Raw genomic sequence first — 8,208 nt, 5'->3', positions numbered from 1 at the left:
GAGAAAGTGGTACAGACTGGCGATGTCCAGGCTGGTGCAAACCCCCAAAAGATGTGCCTGCCTGGCTCAGGCCTGACAGTGCCTCCTTCCCCGTCAGGGAGATGATGAAGATGCCAAGGCGCCTGCGCTCCACCATCTTCTGCCATCTGGTAGAGCTCCTCCGGACAGAGGACCCCACCTGGCAGATGGTCGCTATGGTCTTCTTCATTGAGGTGAGCCTGATGGCACCACTCCAAGCTCCCCCCGATGCTCGGTTCTCCCATGCCCACCACTGTGGGGAAAGCTGGGGCAGTGGGTGGGCTCTGGTTGGTACCATGGAGGAGCAGATGAGCAAGCAATGTGCTGTGGTGTGGGGCACGGGGACTCTCTGCAATCCCTGCTGCCTCTCTCCGTCTGGGCTTGGTCTTGCCCTGCGTCCTTGTCCTGAGCTGATGGTTGGAGCCAGCACCACACCTCAGCAGCTCCCACTGCCTGTGTTTCAGATGCTGGACTTTACCAACATCAGTGAAGAGCTGTTCCGTGCCCTGGAAATCTTCCCCATTTATCTGCAGAGCCAGTGCCTGGGGATGCCCAGCCTGGTGCTCAGGGCCATCCTCAGGCTCACCGAGAGGCCTGACACAGTGAGTAGGGGGCAGCCGGGACAGCAGCCCAGGGTGGAACAGTGGGTAACGTGGCAGCTCAGGCTTTCCTGGGCATTGTGGGCTGTGCTGGCTGCTGCCAGCTCTCCTGCCTCCCCGGCCCTCTGCCCCATGGCTGTGCCATGCCAAGGAGAGAAGCAGCAGTGCTGACGGGAACGGGCTCCCACTGCCAGCACGTCCCAGCAGGGATGCTGGCGGCAGAGCAACCGGCCTGAGCGTGGGGTCTGCAGGGCCTGGCCGTGAGGTGTTGAGCCCCAGGGTGAAACACAGCAGCCATGGCAGGGGCTGCTGGCAGCTTGGGCAGCTTTCCAGGCAGCGCCAGTCACCCACCAGCCTATCCAGGGGGGTCTGGTGGAGAAGGGGGCAGCCGAAGGGCTGGCAAGGAGCCAGTGCTGTCTGTCCTCCCCCTCTGTGCCCTGCTCTTCCCATGGGCGTGCTGGTGAGCCCTGTCTGCCGGGACCTTGCCCTCGTAACCTGCACTGCCTGCAGAGAACCCAGTGGGGAGGCCGGTGTTCGTGGAGAGGGTTTTCACCCCTGTGATCGGTGGCTCCTTTACAAAAAGGAGGTGGCATGTCTCACACAGGAAAGGAAAGCCCTTATCCTGCTGCCGTACGTTCTGGACCAGCTGCTGGATGATGACAGTGATGCCAGCGCCGCGGCCCTGCCCGTGCTTGGCAACATGCTCTGGCTGCTGGAGGGGAAGAGACTCAGCCTCACTGCCCTGGCACTGGCTGAAAAGCTCCTGCTGCTTTTCAACAGCGTAAGGCTGGGGGAGAGCCCCATGTCCCCCTTCCTGGGCACCTCCATTCACGCCTCCCACTGCAGCCCCTGTGCTCTGCAGGGGGATGCTTTGCCCTGCAGTCCCCAGACCCCATTGCTGCCCTTGGTGGCTCCGTGCTGTGTCACAAACCCCCCATCAAGGACTCACTCCGGCTCGGCCTCCCTGCCGCAGCGGGGGACAGTGGTGGCAGGATGGCAGCAGGCGTGCTGAGCCCCACCAATGCACACCCTGCTCTGGCAGCATCCTCCAGCCTTCTGCAGGGCCTCCCTCTCTGGCCCTCAGCCCCGGAGACCCCAGTCTCCCTGGGCAGACCATCTGCATGCCGCAGCTCGCTGCCTTTTGCAGCAGGGCTGCCTGCAGCCATTTTGGGGATGTCTGTCTCCATGTCAGCCCCTTGCTTGCCATGGGCTTGTGGCTGAGGTCCTCCTCCCCTCTTCCCCCAGGAGCTGGACACGGTGCGGGAGCTCTCCATCCATCTCTTCCAAATTGCAACGGGGCTCGTGGTGGGTGCTGAAAAGAAGAAGATGAAGAAGGTGGTGTGGGACAGCCTGCTGCCGCTGCTCTTTCACCTGCATGACCAGGACGAGAGTGTGGCCAAGGTGGGATTCCCAACCTGACTGGTCCTTTGGGGAGGGCAATGCTGACACTGCACTGTGAGGTCTAGCTTGTTGAGTCCCTAGGAACAGGCAGAGCCCCCCTCCCTGCCCACTGCTGCCTTTTTCCTCCTGCTGCCTGGTGGATGGGGAGGTGGGTCCCTTTCGCACCCAGCTCCCTCCACACAGCCCCTGGCATGGGTCCCTGCAGCCCCAGAGACTGGACTACGGCTCCGCAGCAGCCTGGGGCCACCAAAGCTGAAACGCTGAAGCCCCGACAGGCTTCCAGCCAGAGAGGGTGGCTGCCCTCCTCTTCCCCTGGGGTGCTGAACCTGCTGGCAGCATCAGTCCCCAGCTGGTGCGTCTTCCCTGCATGGGCCAGGACAGGCTCTGAGCCCCACCAGGAGGGAGGACACAGGGTCCTGTGCCCCCCATGGTGGTGGTAGCATCTGTGCTGCTCACCAGGCCTCCCAGGAAGCCCTCCGCAGCGCTGGCCAGTTCCTGAAGTGGAGGCAGCTGGTGCGACTGGCCGAGACGGCGCAGGCATGGAGGATCTGCGAGTGCTTGGTAAGCATAGCCCGAGCACCCCTGGGATCTGCCCTGGGTAAGCCCTGCCCGTGCCCAGCAGAGGGGACCAAGGGCAGTGTCCCCACAGCTGCATGCACCCTCCTGGAACAGGCTCTGCTCCAGGCTGTCCTCACCTCCGGGGTCCCAAAGGGGACCCCGCCACCAGGATGGCACCCTAGCATTGCCTGGGAGCCCTCTGCTCCCTCCGAACCCCAATGCGGAGAGCGGAGAGCTGGGAATGTCCTGCTGGGGAGAAGAAGGGTGGTCCTTGGTGGAGGGATGGCCCAACGGGGGGGGCCATCTCTGTGCCAACTCTGCACCCTTCTCTCCAGCTGGCCAGGAAGAGGAGCAGGGCCACGTACTACCTGTGGAAGAGCCAGACCTACCTGCGGAGCCCGCAGGAGTCCCTGCGGCTGGAGGCTGTCAGGTTCATCGGTGAGCCCCTAGCCCCAGGGTCCCTTTCTCTCCCAGGGTCCCTGTGTCCCAGTGCAGGACCTGTGGGGCACCCCTTCACTCTCTCCCACTCCTGCCTGCACAGGTAGGGCTGGCAGGAGGCTCATCCATCCCCTCCCCGATGCTGCACCCTGGGGTCAGCCCTCCCCAGGGAACTGTGTGGCCAGACAGGCTGGCTGGTGGGTCCCTGATGGCCAGTGGGTCCCTGACATGCTGTGTCCCCCCAGGACTCCTTGGACGGGATGTGGATGAGCACGAGAACGAGCACAAGTACATCAGAGAGAGTGAGTGAGGGCAGCGGGGAGGAGGAAGGACCTTGGCATGGAGCTCCCCCCCCCCAGCCTGGGCAAGGGGGGCTCTGCTCCCAGCACATCTGTGGGAAGAGGGGCGTTTCGGGAGGGGCGTATTCCTAACCAGCAGCTTCCAGCTGAGCCATCTGCCCCCTGGTTCCCTCCTGGCCCTGGGAATCATGAGGTGCAATGTGCCCTGCCTGGAAGGGATATGGGGCTGTCACCTCACCTCTGCTGCTTTGTCCCCACAGTCCTTCAAGGCCCAAGCAAAGACACCAGCCCCTTGGTCTCCTCCCTGGCAACTCAGACACTCCTCATCCTGGGACGAGGAAGGCTGAAGTCGAGGTTTAACCTACCACGGCTGAGTTTACAGATGACGAGGGCACGGATGAGGTCACGCTCAGTCCCCAGCGAGGACTCTGCTCAGGCAGAGACAACGCTGGAGCCCCAGCCCTAGGATGCTCTGCAGGCTGGGGTATCTCCTCTTCCTGAGGTCTAACAGGAAAGGAGACACCTCAGCTGGAGGAGGACCTGGCAGCCTCCGGAGAGTGGCAGGACAGCCACTCTTTCCAGTGCTCTAGGACAACGCCTGTCCACGCGCTTCATCTTTGCCACAAAGCACCAGCTGCTCTGCTGGGCTGTTGAAACAGAGGGAAGGAGAAGGCCACGCCAAAGCCGAAGCCAAAGTTGAAACTGAAGCCTTCCCTCCCCTCTGCGGGGCCACGCCGGGGCGAATCCCTTTTTCTGCCTCCCACCGTCCAAGGATCCTGTGCTGCTTTGGGCTGACGTGGCCGAGCTCGGGAGCTACAAAGCCACCAATGCTCTGACTCCAGCAGCATCCTCCCCTCCACGTCCCCAGCAGGAAGGGCAGCTCTGCCTCCTGCCCGCACCGCAAGCTGCGCAGCCACTCCTGCCTGGGGATGTCAGAAGTCACAAGAGCCAGCAGGCCCGGGGGAGTTGTGGTAGCAGAGGGCCCTGCTTGCCACAGCACTTTGCCATCTCCTTCTCCAGGTTCGGGCACCAGGATGTCATCACGGGGCTGGACAGCCTGAGTCGGGAGTGCTGTGTGATGGCAGGGGGCCGGGACGGTACCGTGCGGCTCTGGAAGATCCCGGAGGAGTCGCAGCTTGTGTTTTACGGGCACCAGTAGGTCTGGGGCGGGAGAGGGGGCTGCAGGCAGGGGGGTCAGGCTGAGGCAGCGGCGTGCAGGTGCCAAGCATCACTAGGAGCCTGCCGGCACTGTGGGGATGCTGATGCCCCGGTGAGCCCTTGTCTCCTAAATAGGATCCCAAAGCATGCTCATAACTGATGGCAGTTGCCCCTTCTCTTCACAGGGGCTCCATCGATTGTATCCAGCTCATCAGTGAGGAGCACATGGTGTCAGGCGCCGATGACGGGTGAGCACAGGGCCGGGGTGGTGCCTGGGGTGCGCAGGCGGTGCCCCCCTCGGCCCCCTCGCCCCTTCCCTCCCTGGCAGGTCCCTAGCCATGTGGGGGCTAACGAAAAAGAAGCCGCTGGCACTGGCCCGGCAGGCACATGGCATGCAGGATGCCCAGGGCCTGCAGCAGCCATACTGGATCTCAGCAGTGGCCGCCCTGCGCAACAGGGACCTCCTGGCTACAGGTGTGTGGCAGCTGCTTTGGAGTGGGGGTGTGGAGAGGGGGGCGTCCTGCTCCCTTACCTGGGTGGGAGTGCATGGCAGTCTTCTCTCTCTGCCCCAGGCTCCCACAGCGCCAGCGTGAAGCTCTGGAAGTGCGGTGAGGGATTTCGGAAGCTGGAGCCCCTCTGGGACATCCCGTTGGTATGGATGGGGAGGTGGGGGATTGGAGCTGGGCTTGGGGCATCTCTGGGCAGGGGCTCCCCTCCCTGGGCGGCAGGAGGAGGCTGCCAGAGCCCCTCACCCTGCCCTGTCCCCTCCAGGTGGGTTTTGTGAACAGCCTCAAGTTCTCTGCAGCCGGTGACTTCCTGGTGGCTGGCCTTGGACAGGAGCACCGGTACTGTCCCCCCTCCCTGGTGCTGCCCAGGGGCACAGCCCCCCCCTGCTCCTCCAAGGGCTCGGCGGAGGGTAGCCCCCATCTCTCTCATCTGCAGGCTTGGCCGGTGGTGGAGAGTCAAAGAGGCCAAGAACAGCGTCTGCATCGTCCCTCTGAAGCGGAGGGCTGCAGCCCCCAGTCCCGAAGCCCCCGACAGCCCTGAAGCCCCCGACAGCTCCTAGCCCCTGGCCCCAGAGGCGCTGGAGCCAGGTCACCAAACCCCTGTCCCTGGAGCTGCGCCCCGAGTCCTTTGTGCAACCATCTTCCTGGAGCCGGCAGGACGTGAGCAGGACGTGTCGCATGGCCCCCTGATCCTGCTGGCCCCCCTATCATGATGTGGCTCTGCCCTCTGTGAGGGTCTGCCCCTTTCCCTCAGGTTCAGCCTGACCTGAGCTCTGGAAGAGTCTTATTTAAAAAAAAACAACAAACCAAACCCACTTTATTTACAGAAATTACAAAATAAAATAATCACACTTTTGCTCACACTAAAAATCTACTCTTAAAAACTCGGTTGGGCTCAGCACAGCAAGGAGCCACAGCAAGGTCTTCAGTGCCTGCATTGGAAACTCTGCATATATTCTGGCCAGGGAGCACCGCAGACACCGTTCCCTCCACGGGCCCCCAGTTTCCAAGAGAGCCCATGCCTCCAGCGGGTCCCAAGCGCCCTACCCAGGCAGGAGCACGGCACAGACCAGTGCGTTTAAAGCTTCTCCCGGAGGAGCCTGTGCAGCCCGAGTCGTTGAAGAGGGCGGTAGCTGGGAGCCTTGTGGAGGATGTCCTGAGGAGGTGTGCGGCTCCAGGGCCACAGAGCCCCCAGGCAGAGAATAAAGAGTTTGCTCCCAAGGGCTTGCTTGTGCCTACATTTATTGATGCCAGGCCATACTGTGTCTGGGTGTTTTCCCTGCAAAGTTTTCCCTCATCTTCCTCCCTCCTACAGCCTCGGTCAGGCCAAGACCCAGTTCTACAGGGAATCTTAAGTAGGGACGAGAAAAGGAGTCAATGTTTCTGCCTTGTTTAGAAAGCTTTGTTGGCTGGGCTATTGGAGGGGCTGGTCCAGCTCTGCAAAGCTGTACTCATGCCTTCTGTGAGTCCCATAGGTGGGCGCTGTTGAAGGCTGCGCCTTGTTCTGTGCGTTTATTCTCTTGTCCCCTCACGACCTCCTGATGGGCCTTGGGGTTCCTACCAAGGCCCGTTGGTGGTCCTGTGTCGCGGTAGAGACGGACACGACAAGTAACAGATCATGCAAAATGGCTCCTTTGTTGTTCTAACACACCTTTTTATCCCCTACTTCGGAGTATGTGTTAGTATATGATTGGTTTAGTTAGTAACTAACAATTCATGATTGGTGAGTTCATCAGGACGGTTCTTCTTATTGCTATCTTGTTTTTGTACCGCTCTTCTCGGATCTTCCCAGACTTTCAAGGATACACTACAAGCTGCTCAAGGTCACACTGTTCTCGAACTGTCAGGCATTCCGTAGACCCATTGCATCCCCCGACAGTCCTGTCTGTGTCGCAACAAGGGACTGGCCTTCAAAATGAGGCTTTGGGCCCTAAGAGAAGGGTTTGGAGCATAAAAATGAGGGTTTGGAAACTCAGGATGTGGCTTGGACCCTGAAAACGACTGGCTGGATCCTAAAAATGAGGCTTTGGAGACTGAAAATGGGAGTTCAGCAACTAAAAAAGTGGCCTTGGGCTCTAAAAAGGAGACTTTGCCAACTGCAAGGGAGCCCGTGGACCCTCAAAATGAGGGTTTGGAGCCTGAAATGGGGCTCTGGAAGCCAAAACTAAGACTTTGGGAAGGGAAAACGAGGCTTTCTGCCCTGTAAGTGTAACTTTGGAGCCTAAAAGCGTGGCTTTGTGCCTTAAAGCTGAGGGTTTAAACCCTCCAAGTGAAACTGTGGGCCCTAAAGAACAGCTATGGGTCATAAAAGGCCAAAAGGTTTGGACCAGAACAATGAGGACTTTGGCCCTCCAGATGAGGCTTTGGGCACTAAAAATGGTGGGGGAGATGCTACACGTGACCCTTTGGGCTCTGCAAAGGAGGGGAACCTATTGGTGTCGATAGGGCCCCAAGACATGAGGCTTTGGTCCCAAAGAGAGGGCTTGGGTCACTCCAGGGGAGGCCCTCAGCTGTTAAAAGAGGCCTTTGGACTCTCCAATGGAGGGTTTGGGCCCTAAGAGTGGGGCTTTGGAAATGAAACTGAGGCTTTGAACCCTGCATTAGGTTTTGTGCCTTCAAGGGATGCTTCAGTACCAAAAACGAGGGCTTTGCACCCTAGAAATGGGTCTTTGGAAGCTCCAAATGAGGGGTTGTGCGTTAAACAAGAGATGCCTTGCACCCCAGATGAGGAGCTTGGCCACTAAAATGAGGCTTTGGGCCCTCCAATTGAATATTTGGACCCTCAAAATGAGGCCTTGGGCTCTCCCTAGTTGCAGACTGGATCCTAAAACTGAGCCTACGGTCCCTGGAAAGGAGGCTCTCTTCCCTGAAAAGGAGGCTTTGGAAGGTAAAGAATGAGGCTTGGGGCTCTAACGGTGGGGTTTGTGCTGTAAAAGGAAGGTTTGGACTTTAAAAATGGGTATTTGGGCCCTTGCAATGAGGCTTCAGGATCCTAAAAATGAAGGGGTGGATTGTGGAAATGATTCTTTGGACCCCGAAAATGAGGCATTGGGCCCTAAAACTGAGGTTCGGAGCCTCAAAATTTGAGTTTAGAAACAAGGTTGTGGAGCCTGAAATGGGGCTCTGGAGTTTATAAATAAAGCTTTGGACCATCAAAATGAGGATTTGTTCACAAAAAAGAAGGGTTGGGATGCAAAAAGGAGTATTTGGACAGTCAAAACAAGGCTTCGG

General features: G+C 59.4%; 1 long non-coding RNA gene across 1 annotated transcript; it reads left to right on the top strand.

Moving 5' to 3' along the window:
- The first annotated feature begins 5,048 nt into the window (after positions 1-5,048).
- On the top strand, positions 5,049-5,484 carry LOC126037524 (uncharacterized). The gene is made up of 3 exons (XR_007505733.1): positions 5,049-5,123; positions 5,243-5,316; positions 5,414-5,484. It is a non-coding gene; the product is annotated as an uncharacterized LOC126037524 (long non-coding RNA).
- The last annotated feature ends 2,724 nt before the right edge of the window (positions 5,485-8,208 follow it).

Source organism: Accipiter gentilis, unplaced genomic scaffold (genome assembly GCF_929443795.1).
Source record: "Accipiter gentilis unplaced genomic scaffold, bAccGen1.1, whole genome shotgun sequence".
NCBI lineage: Eukaryota > Metazoa > Chordata > Aves > Accipitriformes > Accipitridae > Astur > Astur gentilis.
Note: the sequence above shows the minus strand (reverse complement) of the source record. Positions and strands in the feature narration are given on the sequence as shown.